The sequence below is a fragment of the Macaca nemestrina genome, chromosome 17 (assembly GCF_043159975.1).
Source record: "Macaca nemestrina isolate mMacNem1 chromosome 17, mMacNem.hap1, whole genome shotgun sequence".
In the NCBI taxonomy this organism is placed as follows: Eukaryota; Metazoa; Chordata; class Mammalia; order Primates; family Cercopithecidae; genus Macaca; species Macaca nemestrina.
This window is the reverse complement of record NC_092141.1, coordinates 77,099,745-77,122,224: the sequence shown is the minus strand read 5'-3', so window position 1 is coordinate 77,122,224 and position 22,480 is coordinate 77,099,745. Positions and strand designations below refer to the sequence as shown.

Here is a 22,480-nt window from a genome sequence, read left to right as displayed (position 1 = left end):
GCAGTCTGAAAGTTACACCCAAAATAAGGCTTTAACTGCACGAGAGGAACAGAAGGCCTCCGCAAGCACCAACATATTTGAGCTCTGTACCTGCGGAGATGAGACACTGTCATGTATTAATCTCAGCCCAAAGCAGAGGCTCCACCAAGTGCCTGTGCCAGAGCCCAACACCTACAATGGCACCTTCACCATCTTGTAAGAATCACCTTTCCTCGATTGTCCTCTGTGTCCTGCCTGACATGGCAGCCTTTTCCTGGAGGCCTTCCTGGGCCTTCTTTATCTCCCCAAGCCATACGGGCAACTGACTTTCTGCTTTCACCTTTGCTTGTCAACTCTCCCTTCTCTTTATTCTCCTTTACTGTTAGGCCCCTTCTCCAGTCTTTTACTTTTACTCCAGACTTTTACTCTTACTCCAGTCTTTTTTTTTTTTTAATTTTTTTTTTTTTTTGAGACAGAGTCTCACTCTGTCGCCCAGGCTAGAGTGCAGTGGCCGGATCTCAGCTCACTGCAAGCTCCGCCTCCCGGGTTCACGCCATTCTCCTGCCTCAGCCTCCCGAGTAGCTGGGACTACAGGCGCCCGCCACCTCGCCCGGCTAGTTTTTTTTTTGTATTTTTTAGTAGAGACGGGGTTTCACCATGTTAGCCAGGATGGTCTCGATCTCCTGACCTCGTGATCCACCCGTCTCGGCCTCCCAAAGTGCTGGGATTATAGGCTTGAGCCACCGCGCCCGGCCCCTCTTACTCCAGTCTTTTACTCATTTTCTCATCCATTTTTATTTAGCCCCATCACATCATTGCTTAACCACTGCTTTCCTCCCATTTTTCGCTTCACCCTCTTTACAGCAGCCTGTCCCTCTCCCGATCTCAGTGATGAGGCTCTAAGTGGTTAAGAGTTGATTCCAGAGCCAGGCTGCCTGGGTTTGAACCCAGGGCTGTTTATTAGCTTGGTGACCCAGAGCAAGTTATTCCGCTCTGTGACTCAATTTCCTCACCTTTCAACTGGGGGTTATGCTAGTTCCCATTTCATAGGATTGCTGTGAAATTTAGGTGAGTGAATATATGAAACATTTCATCAGTGCCTAGCATATGTAGGAGTGTTGGCTGTTAACATGATTACTCAGTCCTTTAGTTATGTCCACAACTCATCTTTGTCCCTGGCTTTCTATATGTAGCACTCATTTTGTGTCAAACCCAGGGCCAAGTACGCTACTGTCTCCAGAACATGAAAATGATAGGAGGGAAGAAAGAGAATAGGCATAAAAATGGAGGTATATATATAATTAATTACTAAAAGATAATGCAGACCATCAGTGCTATAATTTATCAGAATCAGTGATTCTTGAGGTGTACAGATCAGGGAAAGCTACGTGGATAAGCTAAAACTTTACTTGAGTCTTAAAGAGTAGCTGTAATTTGTTAAATAGAAAAAAAAAATGGGAGTACAGTCTAGGAAAAGGAAAGGCATGGCTACAGCTATGGTTGGAATTTAGTAGACCAATTTGGCTGCAAATAATTAGGTGAGGGAGCAGTGAAGATATGATTATGTAAAACCTTGACTATCAGCTACAGGAGTTTGAAAGTTACACAGTGAGGTATGGAAAGCCATGGAAAGTTTCCAAGCAAGAGAGATGAATGATTAAAACAGGAGGATTATTTTATTTCATTTTGTTTTTTGCTTTATGTTCAAGTGTAGACATGCAAAGGATTATTTTAGAATCCATATGTAGAGTGCCCAAAAGGAAAAGCTTATTTCAGGGAGACAAAATAGAAAGGTCTCGCAAAACGTAGGAGTAAAGTGTGAAGGGGCCAAATGAGGTCGGTTGTAATAAGAGTGGAAAGAAAAAGCCTAGGATGTTTCAGCAGAGGGCAAAGCTTTGGTGCTACCTGGCACAGGGTTTCTTTCTGCTTATTTATTGATAGTGATAAGCTTTTGCCCATTTTTCTGTTGAATTATTTACCATTTTTGTGTTGATTTGTAGGAGTTTGTTTAGACATATAAGTGCTTTTGGATAAAATACTTAACATTCAAAGTAATTAACTGGAATGTCTGTCCAAGAGATGGGACGGATAGGAAGTTAAGCTTCCGGGAGATGCCTCATCATTTGTGCCGGTGGCCCCGCATTGTTTCTTGATGAATTGTGCAAACTGGGAAGCTGATAGCTCCGGAAATGAGAAAGCAGGTGTTATTTTCTGTAACCGAATATCCCCGACAAGGTTGCCATGATTCTTTTACTTCTCCTGTCCATTCTTTTCCTACCTATTCAAGGATATAAACTGTGTTTCTTCACAGAAATTTCCAAGGAAAGTATATTTCTTACATTGATGGAAATGGATGGAAAGCATACAGTGGAAACTGTGAGTATATTCTCTCCAAATATGACAAAAAACTAACTGCATTGTAAGAGCCTTCTTGGTCCAGAATTTTGAGGTCAGTACCTTTGAGAAAAGATATTTCCCCTGTTGACTGCAATCCTATGGTTATTTTAAAATTAAATTTTGTAGACTCTCTTTAAAATAAGAGGCAATTTAAATTTATTTTTATCATAGAAATAATACATGGTTATATTCTTTTTTTTCCTCTTTTTTCTTTTTTTTTTTAAGAGACAGGATCTTACTTTGTACCCCAGGCTGGAGTGCGGTGCCACAATCACAGCTCACTGCAGCCTTCACCTCCCAGGCACAAGCGATCCTCCCACCTCAGCCTCCCAAGTAGCTGGGACCACAGGTGCAAGCCACTACGCCCACCTAATTTTGTATTTTTTGTAGAGACAGGGTCTTCCTATGCTGCTTAGGCTGGTCTTGAACTCGTGGGCTCAAGTGATCCTCCCACCTTGGCCTCCTAAAGTGCTCATATTACAGGCATGAGCCACCACCCCCAGCCCATGATTCTATTTTTAATGTATAAAAATGCAATAACAGGTATAACAAAAACCCTCCTTGTGCCCTACTCCCTCATCCCTGAGGTAATGTTACTCTGCATTTAGTGTACATGCTTCCAGACTTTTCCCATTTGCCTACATTCATATTTACATAAAGCAAAATAGATTTGTTGTGTGGTTTTTAAAATCTTTTTTCTTTACATAAGTGGTAACATCTTGCAACTTGATTCTTTTACTTCATGGTATCATTTATATGATATCATTTGATAGTGTATCACCTATATGATATCATATGGTAAGTATATCACTTATATGATATCATAAGTGTATCACTTATCATATGATATATTCTTTCACTTCATGATTTCTTTCCTTCTCAGTACTTAGAGGGTCACCCCATTCATTTAAACTCCCGCATCATCCATAGTCTGGATGCATCATAGTTTATTTAATAATTCCCCCATTGATGAATGTTTAGATTATACTTAGTTTTCTTGTTACATGCATTGCTGCAATGAAATCCCTGTACATGCTTCTTTGTGAACATGGGCAAGTATTTCTGTAGAGTAGATATCTAGAAATGGAATTGTTGGGGTGAAGACTATGTAGATATAAAATTTTAATTGCCCTCAAAAATGTTATGCCAACTTACTCTATTGGCAGCAAAATATGACAGCATTCATTTCCCCACACCTTTCACCGCTGGGTATTCTCCAACTTTTTGTTGAAGTTATGGATGAATAAAAGGGATTCCATCCAAATTTGAATTGTTTTGATAACTCATGAATTATCAGATATGTTTATTGAACATTTGTGTTTCTTCTCTGAGTTTTCTGTCCTTTGTTCATTTTCCATTTGAATTGTTTTATCATTTTCTTACTGATTTATAGAGGAAATTAGTTTAGACATATAAATGATTTTGGAAAACATGCTTACATTCTAAGTAACATTTTCCACAACAGTTTATGTGTCACATCATTAGTTCAACTTATATAGACAAGTCATACATGAATTCTAAATTAAAAATAAAACACTTGCTAGGTGCAGTGGCTCACAACTGTAATCCCAGCACCTTGGGAGGCCAAGGCAGGCGGATCACCTGAGGTCAGGAGTTTGAGACCAGCCTGTCCAATATGGCAAAACCCCGCCTCTACTGAAAATACAAAAATTAGTCAGGCCTGGTGGTGGGTGCCTATAATCCCATCTACTTGGGAAGTTGAGAAAGGAGAATCACTTTATTTTTGGGGACAGAATTTTGTTCTTGTCACCCAGGTTGGAGTGCAATGGTGCAATCTTGGCTCACTACAAGCTCCACCTCCCGGGTTCAAGGGATTCTCCTGCCTCAGTCTCCCAGGTAGCTAGAATTACGGGTGCCCGCCACCATGCCCAGCTAATTTTTATATTTTTAGTAGAGACAGCATTTCACCATGTTGTCCAGGCTGGCCTCGAACTCATGACCTCAGGTGATTCACGTGCCTTGGCTTTCCAGAGTGCTGGGATTACAGGCATGAGCCACCACACCAGGCCAGAACTACATTTTAAAAGCAAGAAAATTATTACAAAAGTTAGGAGAGTGGTTACCTACTAGGGTTAGAGAGAGGGATATGATTGGAAAGGGGCACACTAGGGCTTCTGGAATGCTAACAATGATCTTTTGTAATGCTGTTATATGGGTATCTGCTTTATAATTATTAAACTGAATATTTGGCCAGGTGAGGTAGCTCATGTCTGCAATCGCAACACTTTGGGAGGCTGAGACAGAAGGATCACTTGAGCCCAGGAGCTTGAGACCAATGTGGGCAACAGAGTGAGACCCTGTCTCAGAAATTAAATTAAATATAAACAACATTTATGTTATGTGCACTTTACGCAGATTGTAGTTGTCAAATTTCTTTAATGGGGGAAAAAGTTGAATGGCTTCACTTGCAGCCCTGACATGGTTCCATGTGAAGCTTTCATAATAAGATTTGGGAAAATTTATGGCCGGGCGCGGTGGCTCACGCCTGTAATCTCAGCACTTTGAGAGGCCAAGGCGGGTGGATCACGAGGCCAACATGGGGATCACTGGCCAACATGGGGAAAGCCCGTCTCTACTAAAAACACACACAAAAAAAAAATTAGCCGGGCGTGGTGGCGGACGCCTGTAGTCCCAGCTGCTCGGGAGGCTGAGGCAGTAGAATGGCGTGAATCCGGGAGGTGGAGCTTGCAATGAGATGAGATCGCGCCACCGCACTCCAGACTGGGTGACAGAGCGAGACCCCGTCTCAAAAAAAAAAAAAAAGAAAAAAGAAAAGATTTGGGAAAACAGAGGAGGAAATGGAGGTTCTGATGATCTTGGTGCCACCCAGAGTAGGATTCTGAAAGGTATTCTGTGATCTAGAGAGGAGGCATGAAATTTACAATTTGGTGTGAAGAGTGGGTAGCGGTGTGCTTGTGTGTGCCTGCTTGCGTGTGTGTGTGTGTGTGTGTGTGTGTGTGTGTGTGTGGTGGAGAGAGATGAACACAAAAAGGAAAATGTAAGAAAAGGTTTTAATGAAAGCAGAGCAGATATCACCATCTTGAAATGACCATGATCCAGCTTTCCTCCATATGCAGGAGATAGTCCTGTGTAACAAATTGTTGTAGTTTGCATTTTAATCTAGAAATAACTTTTTCATTTTCCAGAATTCTCAATGAAACTTATTTGACTGAATTACGTAAGGATTCATTTGAAGGCCTGCTATCCCTCTGGTATTTGTAAGTTAGTTAATCATATTTATGAGTTTTTAGTCTTATTATCTGTAAAATGAATAAGGGGTTCAAATTAGATAATCTCTAAGATTTCTTCGAGCAATAAAATTCTGCAATTCTGTAAGTTTGTATAGGGTCTCAGCCCATCTCTAGCATTAGCTACCTCCTATGCAATTTCAATTTTTAAATTATACAGAGAGAAAAAATTTCACATGGTAATAAGATCTGAGCAGTGACTGACACCCATATGAACCTTGTTTTACAAGGGTTTACACACCATCTTCTTCTATTCAATCTACAGCCAATAGATCAAATCTTATCTAAGGTCTATTTTTTTAATAGCCCATTAAGAATGTTTTTTGCATTTTTAAAGGACTGTGAAAGAAAAAGAAAAGAAAGAGAAATATGCGAGAGAGATCGCATGTGGCCCACAAAGCCTTAAAATATTTACTGTCTGACCTTCACAAAAAAAGATTTGAAAAGGCTGGTTTAGGAGGATGAAAGGAATTAACGTTAACTTCAGATTGTTGTCTAACAGAGAAGAAAACATAGACTACCTACATTCATTTGAACATCATTAATCCAGAATTTTTTGGTAATTTAATCGGAATTAAATTAACATTTAAATATTGAAAATCAGCTAAATTATATAAATAATATTATCAAGAATATTAAGCTCCCAAGATAATAGACTGATATTAAGGATTTCATGTCAGGAATTGTTATATTAAAACAGATGTTTAAAATGATGGTTAAGTGGTAGAGTTAGAAATGTTTACACTAAGTAAGCATGTCAGAAATGCCCCCAACTCTCCGCTAATTACAAAATAACTATCTCCCCAGCCCTGTTACCAAGAAAACAATACCTGCATAGTATTTCTATCTGTTTAGAGACAAGAAGATACTATGTTCATTGCTATGACAGCATGATTCTTATCCTTTGTCCATAGAGGTGTGTATGTCATTAATCCTTATTAAGCTCATTAGTGATGCTCTTTTGCAAACAGATTCTTTCAAATGTAGAAGGCTTAAGGAAAGTGGGTGTAAAGATCCACAAGTGGATGCCAAAGTGCTGCAGAGGCCATGAAGTAATAAAACTACAATTCCTTTAAAATAGTCATGTTCCTTCTACTCACTCCGCCAGCTATTCATTTATTTTACAAATATTTGAATTTGCTTTATTTCCACGTGTCAGTTTTTTGTTTGTTTGTTTGTTTGTTTTTGAGACGGAGTCTCGCTCTGTCGCCCAGGCTGGAGTGCAGTGGCCGGATCTTGGCTCACTGCAAGCTCCGCCTCCCGGGTTTACGCCATTCTCCTGCCTCAGCCTCCCGTGTAGCTGGGACTACAGGCGCCCGCCACCTCGCCCGGCTAGTTTTTTGTATTTTTTAGTAGAGACGGGGTTTCACTGTGTTAGCCAGGATGGTCTTGATCTCCTGACCTCGTGATCCGCCCGTCTCGGCCTCCCAAAGTGCTGGGATTACAGGCTTGAGCCACCGCGCCCGGCCCACGTGTCAGTTTTAAATATGGTGGGCAATGCAGATGAGCAAGACCTAGTCCATGCTTGCAAGGAGTTTATGCTCAGAAAAAATGGGATGAAAAATAACTACATTAAAAAGAAATCAGTGTGGGAACTAGGAGGGATAAATTGTTTCTGAAGCATAGAAGAGGGGAAAATGACTTCAATTTGGACCCAGGAGGATGTTACTAGAACAATGCCATTTGAATAGGACTTTGAAGGGTCATTGTGTAACATCGGACAGACATCTTGGGGAAAATATTCTAAGCTTGCAAAAGGAAAATGGGAGAAGGGCAAAACACAGGAAGGTATTCAAGGAATGCCACGAGTACCTGTAGAGTACAAGGAGAGAGAGTAGGAAATTGAAGCCAGATCTTCTTGGGCTTTGAATGCCCAGCTGAGGAGCCATCATGGGGAACCGTGTGTTACCGCAGCAGTGCTGTAGATAGATCTGCATCACAATCCCTGAGAGGGCGCCTTAGAACTCAGTTCTGGACTCCGCCCTCGTAGTTACTGATTCAATTGGTCTAGAGTGGGACCAAGAATTTGCATCTTCAATAATTTCCCAGGAGATGCTGGTCTTTGCAGGCCACTTCTGGGGAGTTGATATGATGACTGTGTGCAGGATAGTTTAGGAAGGGAGTGACTACAGACGGAGACATCAGCCAGACAACGTTACACCATGCAGGTAAAGAGGGAGGGACAACAGGCCCCATCACTGTGTAACTGAAGAAATTGCTTTCATATATATATAAATTTTTTTTTTTTAGACAGGGTCTTTCTCTGTCACCCAGGCTGGAGTGCAGTGGTGCCATCTTGGCTCACTGCAACCTCTACCTCCTGGGTTCAAGCGATCCTCCTGCCTCATTCTCCCAGAGTGCTGGGGCTACAGGCATGCGCCACCACACTTGGTGAAGATATAGATATATGTCCATAGCTATATCTACAAAGAAGGGCAGGCATGGTGCCTCATGCCTGTAATCCCAGCACTCTGGGAGAATGAGGCAGGGGGATCACTTGAGGCCAGGAGTTTGAAACCAGCCTGGGCAACGTAATGAGATCTCGTTTCTCCAAGAAGTAAAAATAAAATTTAAAAAAAAAAAACTCACACCGTATATGTAAATTAACTCAAAATGGATCAGAGACCTAAATGATGTAACTACACAATTTCTGGGAGAAGACATAGAGAGTGAATCTTTTCTACTTTGGATTAAACAACAGGTTCTTAAAGATTTCTCAGGTAAGAAACAAAAAAGCACAAGCCATATAAGAAAAAATTGCTGCCGGGCGCGGTGGCTCAAGCCTGTAATCCCAGCACTTTGGGAGGCCGAGACGGGCGGATCACGAGGTCAGGAGATCGAGACCATCCTGGCTAACACGGTGAAACCCCGTCTCTACTAAAAAAATACAAAAAACTAGCCAGGCGAGGTGGCGGGCGCCTGTAGTCCCAGTTACTCAGGAGGCTGAGGCAGGAGAATGGCGTAAACCCGGGAGGCGGAGCTTGCAGTGAGCTGAGATCCGGCCACTGCACTCCAGCCTGGGCGACAGAGCGAGACTCCGTCTCAAAAAAAAAAGAAAAAATTGCTAACTTAAAGCACATTGACGAGAACTGGTAGGAGGGCGTGCTGGATGGCCAGTCAGACTTCTTCCTGCTCAGCTACATGGACGTGCTCGTGCCTCTGCCCAGTGACTTACCGGTGCCCCCGCCCTGCCGCTCCATCCACACTGGGTGGCACCCCCTGCCGGGTCTCCTGCCTTCCACAGGGCCCTTGCTGCCAGGGCGGTGTCCAAGCCTGCCGGTGCCACCCAGGCCCAGGCCCTTGAGGTACTCCCTGAGCAGGGTCCCACACTTGGGCTGCCCAGCTGACTAAGGTAGAGCAACACTAGGGTATTGTTCCTCCAGGGCAGCCCTCACCTCCGTTCTGACCCCATGGGGGCCCAGCCCACTGCCTACCCTCGAGTTCCACGGCCTTAACAGGCTTGGATGGAGCGTCCCTGTGGGGTGTCTCCTGCAGGGCCCCGCCTCCCAAGCCTTGCCCTCACAAAGCCAAGTACCTTTTCAGCTTTTTAACTGTCCCCAGCCAGGCCCACGGAAGCCTGTGTCACTCTGGCACAAACAGTCACCACCAGCCACCTACACACCCCCCAGCACACCTCACACGGGACCACAGCCCCAGCCATGCTGCTGAGGGCCAAGCACAAAGTCTCCAGTGAGCGAATGTTCAAGCCCCTGGTGGCCAGGCCTCCCCTTGCTGAGCCGCTGCCACCTGTAGGAAGTGGCCCCAGCCTCCTCCTCTAGACCATGGCAGGCAGCCCCAGGGTCCCCAGACCCCTGCCCAGACCAGCAGGTCCACAGCCCCGACATCTGCTTCCTCTGTCGCCCAATCCAAAATCGATGAAATGGGGGGTCCTCTGGGCTGGGCCACATTCACATTCCCCTTCCCCTGAGGCCCTGCGAGGCCTCCGGACCCCAGACTCTGCTCTGCATCCTCATCAGCAGCACATGAGGGGCACAGACACCCTGGCAGAGATGAGCACAAAGCCTTAGGCACAGTTCAGGGCAAACTGAAATGTATGCCTGAATTTTGTAAACAGAAGTATTAAAGGTCTTTCTAAAAAAAAAAAAAAAAAAAAAAAAAAATCACGAACGCTAAATGCAATAACTGATGTTTGACTGGATTCTGAATTTTTTAAGCCATGTTATGATTGGGACAATTGTGAAAATGTGTATATGGACTGCACAGTAGACAATGATAATATTAAGTTCCATTGGGTGATGATAGTATTCTGGTTATGTAGGAGAATGCCTTGGTTCTTGGGGGCTGCACACCAAAGTCTTTAATGGTGAAGGGTCATTATGTCTGCAACTGACTCTCAAATGGTTTGTCCAGAAAATGTATAGACATACACACATGGAAAGCAAATGTGACAAAGTATTAGCTACTGTTGATTCCAGATGAAAGTTATACAGGTGTTCATTATACCATTTGAAAATGCTTCCCAGCCATCCTAAGGCTTAAAGGAAAAAAAGAAAATGTTTAAAATCAAAAGTTGGGGGCAGGAAAAGAATAACAAAACTTTGGGCTCATGCCTGTAATCCTAGCACTTTGGGAGGCCAAGGAGAGAGGGTTGCTTGAGCTCAGGAGTTCAAGCCCAGCCTGGAGTACATGGTGAAACTCCATCTCTACAAAAAATACAAAAATGAGCCAGGCGTGGTGGCACACACCTGTAGTTCTAGCTACTCAGGAGGCTGAGGTGGAAGGATCACTTGAGCCCAGGAGGCAGAGGCTGCAGTGAGCCGAGATTGCACCACTGCACTCAGCCCGTGTAAGAGTGAGACTCGGCCTCAAAACAAACACCTTTGTGTCAAGAGTTAAGGTTGCTATATAAGTAAAATGCTAGGTTATGGTTCTGGGTACATTCAATCTATATGAAGATCAGAGGCTTCTATTGGACCCAAAGGAATACTAGTCACTTGTGATTATTCCTCTATAGGTTTGAAAGATGTGTCAGACCAACTTATTGGATGCAGTTTTAATCTAAAACTCTGTACATTGTATCCCCAACTCATAGACTTCATGTATCCATTGAATACTCCTCTGTTTCCACAATCTTAATGTGGCCCTAATAAAGTTATCCTTTTGGAGGACTCAGAAAAGGCCCCCCCACAACCTCTGTAATGTAATAATTATAGTAGTTAACATTTGTTGTGCACTCACTGTGTGCCAGGCATTTTTCAGGTACTGATTCATTTAATCCTCAAAACCCATTAGAGGTAGGTACTATTATAATGACAAGGCCAAGGAACAGAGATTAATCAATATGCCCAAATTCATATTATTCACAGAGCTGGGATTTAAGCCTAGTCTGGCTGTGGAATCTGTATTCTTAATGACCATGCTATCTATACTGCTTAAGATTAACCTTGAGAATTTATTCCAGTTACAGAGATTTTTATTTCTCTGAAACTGCCCCCAATAAGCCATAACAATACATTAATCAATTATCTTGGTTATCTCTTTTGCCCAAATTTATATTTTGAAAAAAATTCAAACATACCAGAAAGATGAAAGAACAGTACAGAATCCAATGAAAGATTGGGCACTGCATGTCATGTCTTCATTTCCTTTAATCTAAAACATTACTCTACTTTTTTTGATCTTTAATGACATGTCATTTTTTAAGAGTCAAAGACAGTTTTCTTGTAAATTGTTCCACAATCTGGATTTGTCTGTTTCCACATGATGAGAGTCAAGTTAAGCATTTTGGGGAAGAATACTGCATAGGTGATGGATCCTTCCTGCCTCGTGACCGCAGGTGGCTCATAATGCTAAGTTTGATCACTTGTTTAAGGTGATCTTCCAGATCTCTCCATTGTAGTTATTTTGCTGGGTGTGGTGGCTCACACTTGTAATCCCAGCACTTTGGAAGGCCAAGACAGGCAGATCGCTTGAGTCCAGGAGTTTTAGACCACCCTGAGCAACAAGGTGAAACCCTGCCTCTACTAAAAATACAATTAAAAAAAAAATTAGCTTGGCGTGGTGGTGCAAGTCTATAGTCCCATCTACTTGGGGGGCTGAATTTGGAGGGTCACTTGAGCCCAGGGAGGTCGAGATTGCAGTGAGCTATGATTTTGCCACTGTACTTCAGCCTGGGTGGCAGAATGAGACCTTGTCTCATAAAAAAACAAAAAATAATTTTTCCCTTTGGTAATTAATAAAAAATCTGTGGGTTGGTACTTTGAGATCAGTGAAGATCCTGTTCTCAAATGTCTTTTATTTTTGTTATTATTATTATTATTTGAGATGGAGTCTCACTCTGTCGCCCATGCTGGAGTGCAGTGGTGCGATCTCAGCTCACTGCAAGCGCCACCTCCCAGCTTCACTCCATTCTCCTGCCTCAGCCTCCCAAGTAGCTGGGACTACAGGCACCCGCCACCACGCCCAGCTAATTTTTTTGTATTTTTAGTAGAGATGGGGTTTCACCATGTTAGCCAGGATGGTCTCAATCTCCTGACCTTGTGATCCACCCATCTCGGCCTCCCAAAGTGCTGGGATTACAGGCGTGAGCCACTGTGCCTGGCCCAAATGTCTTTTCACCCAGCTGTGTCCATCAATGATAATCTTTGTCTGAATCAATTTTTATTACACTGGTGGTTGCAAAGTGACACTTTTAAAAATTGTCATTCCTTCTACATTTATTAGCTGGCATTATTTCATTAAAGAACAACTCCCTCTCTTTTTTAATATCATTCTTCATGGATTCTTTTTTATAAATTATGTTGTAGCTTTTTGTTGTTATTCTTTCGAATGCTCAAATTGTCCAGATTTGGCCAATGCAATCTCTGTTATTTTTTAACCCCACAATCCAGGTTAATCTGAGCTATTTTTAATGCCCAGAGTAATTTCTAATATTTCCCACTCCCAACAGGAATTGAGAAAGGGATTCCAGAAGTTGGGGGCTTATTCAGACTCTTCGTAGAAGTCTACCTTCTTCCTGTGTACTTTCAGCCCAAAGTGAGACTTATGAGTTGGGAAGAGATACTTCTGAATTAAACTACTGATCAGTGTCACCCAATTCTAATCCCAACCACCTTTATTCTAGGCATACCATACTCACTGCCATGCTTACCTTTCGGTTGGGCACCTTTGTCCTCCTTCCCATTGGTCTTCTGGTTCCTACCCAACTGTCCAGTCCACAGGCCTCAGTAACACCTTTTTGCCCAGCCCTGTGGTAGTGTTGGCCTGCCTCCTTTGCCTACTCAAGTAACTGCTTTACCACTAATTTATTGTTTTGTGTTTTCATCTATAGGATCTTACCTAGCCATATGGCCTGCTGCCTCTGCCAATTTAAAAATAGCACTGAGGCTGTCTGCAAGACAGTCAAGCTGCATTGCAACAGTGCAGGTCTGACAAACACCATACATTGTCGTGAGTCCAAATTGCCTGGTGATAAATTGTTACATTATTTTAAGTATTTGTTTTTATATTTTTTATTTTTAATTGATGATAAAATTTTAAGCTAGTGATATAATTGCTTTATTTACTCATTCAGAGTTAAACTCCCTCAACTTCTGAACTACTCCCTTGCTGGGAATCAGGTTCTCAGTTATTATCACAAAATTTAATAATGGAACTGTTCCATATGCATAAAGGACCAAGAGAAAGGAATGGGACAGCTAGGGAAGGACATTAACATCCACGCCCAGTGTACTGTGCTCTCTGCTTGGTGCTTTGCCCCAAGTGATAATTTCCTCATATAGTGCAATGTAGTTTGTAAGCTAGTTTTATATGCGTGAAGTACTCTCTGCCTTTTAGGACAGATGTAGATCCTGTTTAGTTTTTACAATTTTATAAGAGTACAAGTGATGCTGTTTTATTTGAAGCCTGAGAGCTTCTGGTTCCATAACCAAAAATTGCTACCTGGCTCTTCTAATGGAACGGAGGGCTTTTCCATTCTTAGACCATCCAACTCTGAACTTGCTCTGAACCTTTCTATTCACAGAACAAATGCTCAAGTGCTTTCAAGAGTTTTTCTGTAGATTAGATTTATTAGTACCAACTTCATGACTACTAAAATGTGACTGCTTTCCAGTCCAGATAACTTGAATACAAGTATCTACCAGTGATATGGGGTGGATAATTAATAATGCTTGGCTACTTATATAAAAACAGTGTTACTTATTTTTCAAAACTTTTTTTTTCTTTTTTACCAATTAAATTATTCCCTTCTCCCCAAGAGGTGGGCAGAAAAGCATTGTTAATCTCCTTTTACAGATGAGGAAAAACAAGATCAGAGGTGCTCAGTGCTGTAGCCTAGTGCCAGGTCTTCTGTCTCCAATTCTGGGTTCTCCCCAAGCCCATGTTTCTCCTTTCTCACAATTTTTACTTCTTCCTCTGACCCTCCCCACCACCCAAAATACTTTTAATTCTGGAAAAGAAACCCAACTGCACATTGGCACACTTGACCTTCATGCAGTCAGATTTGGATGATTCCCCATCCAAAATATTAGAGATGAAATGAAAGCAAAGTAGGCATCTGACAAAAGTTGCTTTTTCCCTTCTGCATTTTAAAGTAATGTTTATCCAGAAACTGCTGTCATACCATAGATTCATTGTATATTTAACAACATAGGCATACCATCTGGCAAATTAAAAACCTCTTAACCTACACCCTGGATCCCTTCCCAAATTTGAGAAAAGAACTAGGGTGGACACAGTGCTTTTTCCATGTCACGTCTTCTGTGATGGGGCAACGATATGTGGGAGCAGAGAATGGGGTGGGTGGGTGGAGCGTGTGCCAGATGAGGATCTATCAGCAATGGGAGGGGGCCTCTGCTTTAGCATCTCCACCCTGCTCCTCTCAGAGGATTGCCTTTCATTGCACTCAGCTGTGATGGTAGCAAGAACACAGGCACACTGAGGACAAGAGAGGGAGCCTTGTGCTCTCTCTGCATCTGAGGCAGGACAGCACAGGGTACGGAGCAGTCTGCAGAGAGGCCAGCTCATCAGGGAAGCACTTGTCTTCCACCTTGGGCTTTCACTGAGCCCTGGGCAATTGGCCCCTGGGAATCAACGGAATAATCCTAAGCAGAGTTACTCTATGTCACACTATGGAATGTTCCAAGTAGGTGGCCATGTTTTCAAAAAATGTCATTTCCTCCTTTTGTTGTTGTCATTTCATAGGTTTAGGATTGGGTGTATGTTTCGCCTCTCTGAATGGCACTCAAATGTTTGCTGACTCCTACTCTGTGTGACTGGGGTGTACAGCTGTGGACTGATGCATGCCATCCCATCATCTTTCAAGATCAAAGCAGTCTCTTCTTTTTTGACAGCTGAAGAAGCATCTGTAGGGAATCCAGAAGGTGCGTTCATGAAGGTGTTACAAGCCCAGAAGAAGCACATGAGCACTGAGCTGACCATTGAGCCAGAGGCGGCCTTAGACAGCAATGGCATCAGCTTGTCAGGCTTTGGGAGTGAGCAGCTAGACACCAATGACAAGAGTAATGTTATCAGTGTGCTAAGTTACATCTTGCCTTATTTCTCAGCAGGAAATCTAGATGTGGAATCCATGTTGTTACCATTCATTAAACTGTTTTTTTCAAATGTGCAAGATGGAGATAGGCTCCTGAGTATTCTGAAAAACAATACAAAGAGCCCCTCGCTTCAACCTGCATCCAACAACTCAACTTATGAAAATAAATTGAGAAAGGTATATTTCCTAGAAAAGATATTAGATGCAGAAATACGAGAAAAAAATCGATGAAGTTAAAAGGGAAGAAAAAACTGCCATGCTTATGCAGTCCAGCCTTCTAGATAACAAATTTAAACGCCAAATATTTGAAAAGAACTTAGAAACTGTCCAACCATAGGAAAGCAGCCTGGCAAAGATTCAAAGTGTAGGCAAAAACCTGCAGAGAATGAACAGAGTCCTCATGGGCCCAAGGAGCATCCAGAAAAGGTACTTCAAAGAGGTGGGAAAGCAGAGCATCAGGAGGGAAGAGGGTGCGCAGGCCTTTGTGCAGAATGCTGCCATAGAAAAAAGGCTTGGGAGTCCAGCCCCAGGGGAGCTGGAACAGTCTCACATAGAGCAGGGGCCCAAGAACGTAGCGGGAAACACCGTCAAGCCTTCATTCACCCAAGAACATAAGCCAACAGTCTCCTCTTTGCTGAAACCCTTCTCCACAGGCGTGCCTTCTGCCTCCACCCCTGCAAAAGCCCTACCTCAGGTCAGAGATAGATAGAAAGACTTAGCCTACGCCATTTTAATTTTAGAAAATGCAAAGGCTAGAGTTAAAAATATGAAGGCTGCTAAACCAATCGTACATTCCAGAAACAAATACCGCTTTCATAAAACTCACTGCCATGTGGCCCACAGAACACCAAGGTCAAAAAGATTAGAAAGTTGAGAAAGAAAAGTTCTCTCAATAGGCTGATGTTCACAAAGAGGCCGCCATTCTCTGCAGCAAAGAGCCTCATAAATTCCCCTTCACAACAGGCTTTTTCATCCTCAGGAGACCTGAGTCCTCAAGAAAACCCTTTTCCGGAAGTATTTGCTCCTTCAGAACAGTTTATAGAAAACACTGCTGTAAAAAACACAACTGTAAGAAATGCCTCTGAAGAAAACATTTTTATGGAAAACACTACTATGCCAGAAGGCACCATCTCTGAAAACACAACCTACAATCCTCCTCCTGAGGCAGATTCCGCTGGGACTGCATTCAACTTAGGGCCAACTGTTAAACTGAGACAAAATGGGAATACAACAACGTGGGCACTGACCTGTCCCCCGAGCCCAAAAGCTTCAGTTACCCACTGCTCTCATCCCGAGGTGATCAGTATGAAATTCAGCTAACCCAGCAGCTACGGTCCCTCATCCCCAACAACGATGTGAGAAGGTTCATTTCTCATGTTATCCAGACCTTGAAGACGGACTGCTCTGAGACCCATGTGCAAGTGACCTGTGCCAAGTTCATCTCCAGGACAGGCCTCCTGATGAAGCTCCTCAGTGAGCAGCAGGACGTAAAGGCGTCCAAGGCAGAATGGGATACGGACCAATGGAAAACTGAGAACTATATCAATGAAAGCACGGAAGCCCAGAGGGAACAGAAAGAGCAGAAGAGCAGAAGACCACACAGAAACATGAGACCCAGAAAGAGCAGAAAGACCCAGAAAAAGCAAACAGAAAGGGCAGAAGACCACACAGAAACATGAGACCCAGACTTTCCCATCATTTAGCATATGCCAGGAAAGTGCCCACACAAGAGAACCTGGGACTCCCAGGCCATAGCTTGTCTTGGCCATAACAGTGATCTCCCACTTTGTAACTTTGGCCATAACAGTGATCTCCCACTTTGTAACTTTGGCCATAACAGTGATCTCCCACTTTGTAACTTTGGCCATAACAGTGATCTCCCACTTTGTAACTTTGGCCATAACAGTGATCTCCCACTTTGTAACTTTGGCCATAACAGCGATCTCCCACTTTGTTCATTTAGAGAGTGAAATAGATTAGTGTACAAGATAAACTGTAGGCCGGGAGTGGTGGCTCACGCCTGTAATCCCTGCACTTTCGGAGGCCGAGGTGGGTGGATCACTTGAGGTCAGGAGTTTCAGACCAGCTTGGCCAACATAGTGAAACCCTGTCTTCACAAAAAAATACAAAAATTAGCTGGGTGTGGTGACACGTGCCTGTAGTCCCAGCTACTCGGGAGGCTGAGGTGGGAGGACCACCTGAGCCCAGGGAGGTAGAGTCTGTAGTGAACTGTGATCGTACCACTGTACTCCAGCCTGGGTGACAGAGTGAAACCCTGTCTCAAAAAAAATAAAAAAGAACCTGTAAGCTACTCAACTGGAATACTGGGGTTTTGAAAAGTTAGCTTTCATTCTTTCTTTTTTTTTTTTAATTGTTCTTTCCTTTTTTTTTTCTTTTTAGCTCACGAAAGAAGTTCCAGGATATGGCTATAACAACAGACTCATCTTGGCAATATCTGTGACTGTAATACTAATGATTTTGATTATAATTTTTTGTCTTATTGAGGTAAGGACAATAATTAATTCAGGTTTTCAGAATGCAGTCCTGTCTTTGTGTGGATTCAGAACCCACAAACTCAAAACCAAAGCCACTTCCCCACTTGACATTCTTCTTCAGTAGTTTAAGGCTGAGGTATGCTTTGTTCTTTTACTGCAGTGTATATTCCAGGATTTTTAAAGGATCCTCGCTTCCAGGAGATCTCTGTGAATTGAAATCAAGTTAATCCCATTAGAGCATTTTAAGAAGTTAAGTTGATATAATAGCAAAATTTCTCCTACCCAAAACTATGTCAACAATTGGATGTACTCACCAAGTCACCCTCACTCTGCCACTAATTTATTTCCTTATTGCCGAAATGATGAGACATATAATCTCCACCCTCACGGAGTTGTCATCACCCTGGAGAGGAAGGAGACAGCCAAAAGAGAGAAGTATTGTCTTGTAGATTTATTAGATTCACATAGTATCATCCTTCTCCAGTGTGTAAGGCGTTGCCTAAATAGGTCCAGTTAAAGCACTACAGGGTAGCCATCTTTCAAAAAAATTGTTGGCCACATTTTTAAGTTCACAGGGGAGGGGGAATGATGTCTCATACTCTAGCCCTCCTGAGTCCAGGCCCTCTGTGAGATGTGTCCGTTTCTTGGACACCATATGAGACATTCCCCCTCGGATTAGAGATGCTCAGCCTGCATTAACATGTCTAAAGCCTACATCTGGCTACTCTGGGACAAGTCTTGTTTACAGGGCCCATTCCTGGAGCTTGCCTCTGTTTGCCTTTTGTTTGATTACATGATGCATTACTTTTCCCAACAGGCCAGTGCTAGCATATTGGAAGAGTGATTTAATAAGCTGGCAACCTTGACGCCATGCTACCAATCCAACCTTATTTGCCTCATTCACCATTTCATTATTGTGGCAGCCCTCCATTCCAGCCAGAGCAGCCCCTCACCATACCCCAGTCACACCATCCGCATATCTGCTTTTGTCTATGCGTTGTCCACCTAAAATTGCCTTATTTCACTCTGCCTGTGGGAATCCTATGAATCTCTCAAAAGCCAACTCAAGTTCATCTTTCTGCTTGAAACCTTCCCTGAATATTCCAGCCCTCCTGAGCCTAGTTCCTTTGTGAGATTTGTCCCCATTTCTTGGACACGATATGAGAGACTTCAGAGGCTGAAGTGGGAGGATTGCTTGAGGCCTGGGAGGTCGAGGATGCAGTGAGCTGTGGTCATACCACTGCACTCTAGCCTGGGCAACAGAGCGAGACCCTGTCTCACAAACAGCCACCACCCAAAACGATCTTGGGGTTTGAATAGGATTATGTTAAATTAGTAGATTAATTTGATAATTGACATCTGTACAACATTATAGGAACATGCTATCTCATGTCATGTGTTCATTTCTTTTTAATGTCTTTCAGAAGAGTTTTAGGGTTTCCATCATATAGATCTTACATATTTTTTGTTAAATATCTTTGTATTTTTATTCAAATACTTCATATATTTGTATTGCCATTGTAAATGGGATCTTTCTTCCATTTTCTAATTAGTTATTGGTGGTACATGGGAAAAGCAGTTGAGGTTTTTGTGCTAATCTCTTGATTTTGTATATAGCCACTGTACTGAATTCTCATATTACTTCCAGTAAAATCTTAGTTGATTCTCTCAGGCTTCTTTGGCTGTCTAACATTTACCATTTCACATGCAAATAATCATAGTTTTGTCTCTTCTTTTTCAACACTTACATTCTTTCCTTCCTTTCCTTTTTCCTTTCCTTTTTTTTTTTTTTTTTTTTTCTCAGGGCCTTGTTGTCACCCAGGCTGGAGAGCAATGTTGTGATCTAGCTCACTGTAACCTCAAACTCCTGGGCTTAAGGGATCCTCCTGCCTCAGCTTCCTGAGTGGCTGGGACTACAGGCAGGCAGCTAATTTCAAAAACTTTTTTGTAGAGACAAGGTCTCACTATGTTACCCAGGCTGGTTTTCTGGCCACTTTAGAGGAAGGACTAAGGTTTCCTTTTTTTACCTACTTTTAAGAGGTTTTTATTAGGAATTGTCTGTTAAATGTTAGCTAAAACAGTCAATAAAATGTATTAAGTGCCAGCTGCATGCGAGACCCTAAGTTAGATACAGTCAGCCCTCTTCATCAGCAGGTCCACATCTTCAGATTCAACTAGACGAGGCTGAATATTTGAAAAAAGAAACAATAAAAATACAAATAGAAAGTACAGTATAACAACTGTCACCATTGTACAATATCTATACATTTTATTACTGATGATTTAAAGTACATGGGGCCAGGCACTGTGGCTCACACTTGTAATCCCAAAACTTTGGGAGGCCAACCTGGGCAGCATAGTGAGACCTTGTCTTTACTAAAAATAAAAATTAAAAAATTAACCAGGTGTGGTGGTATACACCTGTAGTCCCAGCTACTCAAGAGGCTGAGGTGGGCAGATCACTGGAGCCCAGGAGGTTGAGGCTGCAGTGAGTTGTGATTGTGACACTGCACTCCAGCCTGACCAACAGAGAGTGATCCTGTCTCTAAGTAAATAAATAAAGTATATAGGGGGATGTGTGTTGGTTATATGCAAATATGCACCATTATATGTAAGGGATTGAGCATCCACAGATTCTGGTATGGTGTGGCAGCGGTATCCTAGAACCAATCCCCCTCAGGATATCAAGGATGACTGAACTGTGGAAGAATCAAAGCACTGTTAAACAGCATACAATTCCTGTTTTCAAAAAAGTTATCTCATCAGGTAGATGAGACTTATAATGAATAGAAGGAGTGAATACAGATTTGGAGATAGTGGTTGTTGTGACGAATAATCTTAATTTCATTTTCTTCCAAAACAGATTCATTCTCATAGAAGGGCATCAGAGAAAGATAAAGAAGGATCCTCAGTGTCAGGTCCCTGAGCCCAAGCTAAGCCATCATAACCCCTGTGACCTGCAGATATACATTCAGATGGCCTGGAGCAACTGAAGAACCACCAAAAAAATGAAACAGGCAGTTCCTTCCTTAACTGATGACATTCCACCTTGGTGATTTGTTCCTGTCCCACCCCCAACTAATCAATCAACCTTGTGACATTCCTCCCCTGGACAAGGAGTCTCATGATCTCTCCACCCTGCACCTTGTGACCCCTCCCCTGCCAGCAAGCAATAACCACTTTTAACTGTAATTTTCCACTACCTATCCAAATCTTATAAAACTGCCCCACTCCTATCTCCCTTTGCTGGCTCTCTTTGTGGACTCGGCCCACTTGCACCCAAGTGAAATAAACAACCTTGTTGCTCACACACAGCCTGTTGGTGGACTTTCCTGACACGGACAGACCTAACAGTTGGGAGTTTGAGACCAGCCTGACCAACATGGTGAAACCCCATCTCTACTAAAAATACAAAAATTAGCTGGGCGTGGTGGAGGGTGCCTGTAATCCCAGCTACATGGGAGGCTGAATAGGAGAATGGCGAGAACCCAGGAGGTGGAGCTTGCAGTGAGCCAAGAGCACATCACATTCAGCCTACCTTTGCCATTCTTAAAATTATGTTGTTTTATTTTTATTGTTGGATTATAATAGTACTTTTTTTTCTTCTCTTTTTTATTTTTATTTATTTTTGAGACAGGGCCTTGCTCTGTCACCCAGGCTGGAGTGCAGTGGCATGATCTCAGCTCACTGCAGCCTCAACTTTCCAGGCTCAGGTGCTCCTCCTGCCTTAGCCTCCTGAGTAGCTGAGACTACAGGCTCACACCACCAAGACCGGGTAATTTTTTTGTATTTTTTATAGAGATGAGGTTTCACCATGTTGCCCAAGCTAGTTCTTTAAATCATATATATTCTGGATACTAGACCCTTACCAGATACATGATTTACAAATATTTTCTCCCATTCTGCTCACTTTTAACAGTATTGTTGGCAGCATAAAAGCTTTTAATTTTGATGTAGTTCAATTTACCTAGTTTTTCTTTTGTCACTTGTGCTTTTGGTGTGGTATCTAAGTACCCATTACCTAATTCAAGGTCACAAAGATTTACTTCCATGATTTCTTCTAAGAATGTTATCATTTTAGCTCTTACATGAGAGTCTGTGGTCCACCTTGAGTTAACTTCTGTGTATCGAGGATGTAGATACCCAGTAGAACCAGCACCATTTGTAAAAAAGGCCATCCTTTCCCCATTGAATTGCCCCGCTTTCTCCTTTAAAAATTTTTTGAGGAATAATGTATCTAAAGTACCAGATATTCAGTGTCCACCTTGGTGAGTATTTACATATGACATGCATCCTGTGACCACCATCTAGAACAAGATCTAGAACGTGTCTAGCCCACCAGAGGCTCCTGTGTACCTTCTCCCACTCATTGAGCCCCTTGAAAACCACCATTCTGACTGATGGCGCCATGCGTTGTTTTTTGCTGTTGTTGAACCTCACGCCTATAAAATGGAATCATGCAGTACGTATTCCTTTGTGTCTGGTTTATTTTGCTGAACACTGCGTCTGTAAGCTTCAGCTGTACATATAGCATGAGACTGTAGTTCATTCTTTCCCATTGTTCTGTAGTACTCCATTGTAAAAATATATCACAACCTATTAGCCATTCTCCTATTAACAGATATTTGGGTTGTTTCCAGGTTTGTTTGTTTGTTTGAAACGGAATCTCACTGTGTCGCCCAGGCTGGAGTGCAGTGGCATGATCTTGACTCACTACAAGCTCCGCCTCTCAGGTTCAGGTGATTCTCCTACCTCACCCTCCCGAGTAGCTGGGACTACAGGCACGTGCCAACACGCCCAGCTAATTTTTTGTATTTTTAGTAGAG

General features: G+C 42.7%; 1 protein-coding gene and 1 pseudogene across 2 annotated transcripts in view; one reads left to right on the top strand and one right to left on the bottom strand.

Annotated features, from left to right (window-relative positions):
• The window catches only part of LOC139359673 (uncharacterized), a 106,823-nt gene that overhangs the window by 74,976 nt on the left and 9,367 nt on the right, over positions 1-22,480 (bottom strand). The gene's annotated exons all lie outside the window — the stretch shown is intronic.
• Positions 59-20,655, top strand: LOC105469373 (leucine-rich repeat-containing protein 37A3-like; annotated as a pseudogene).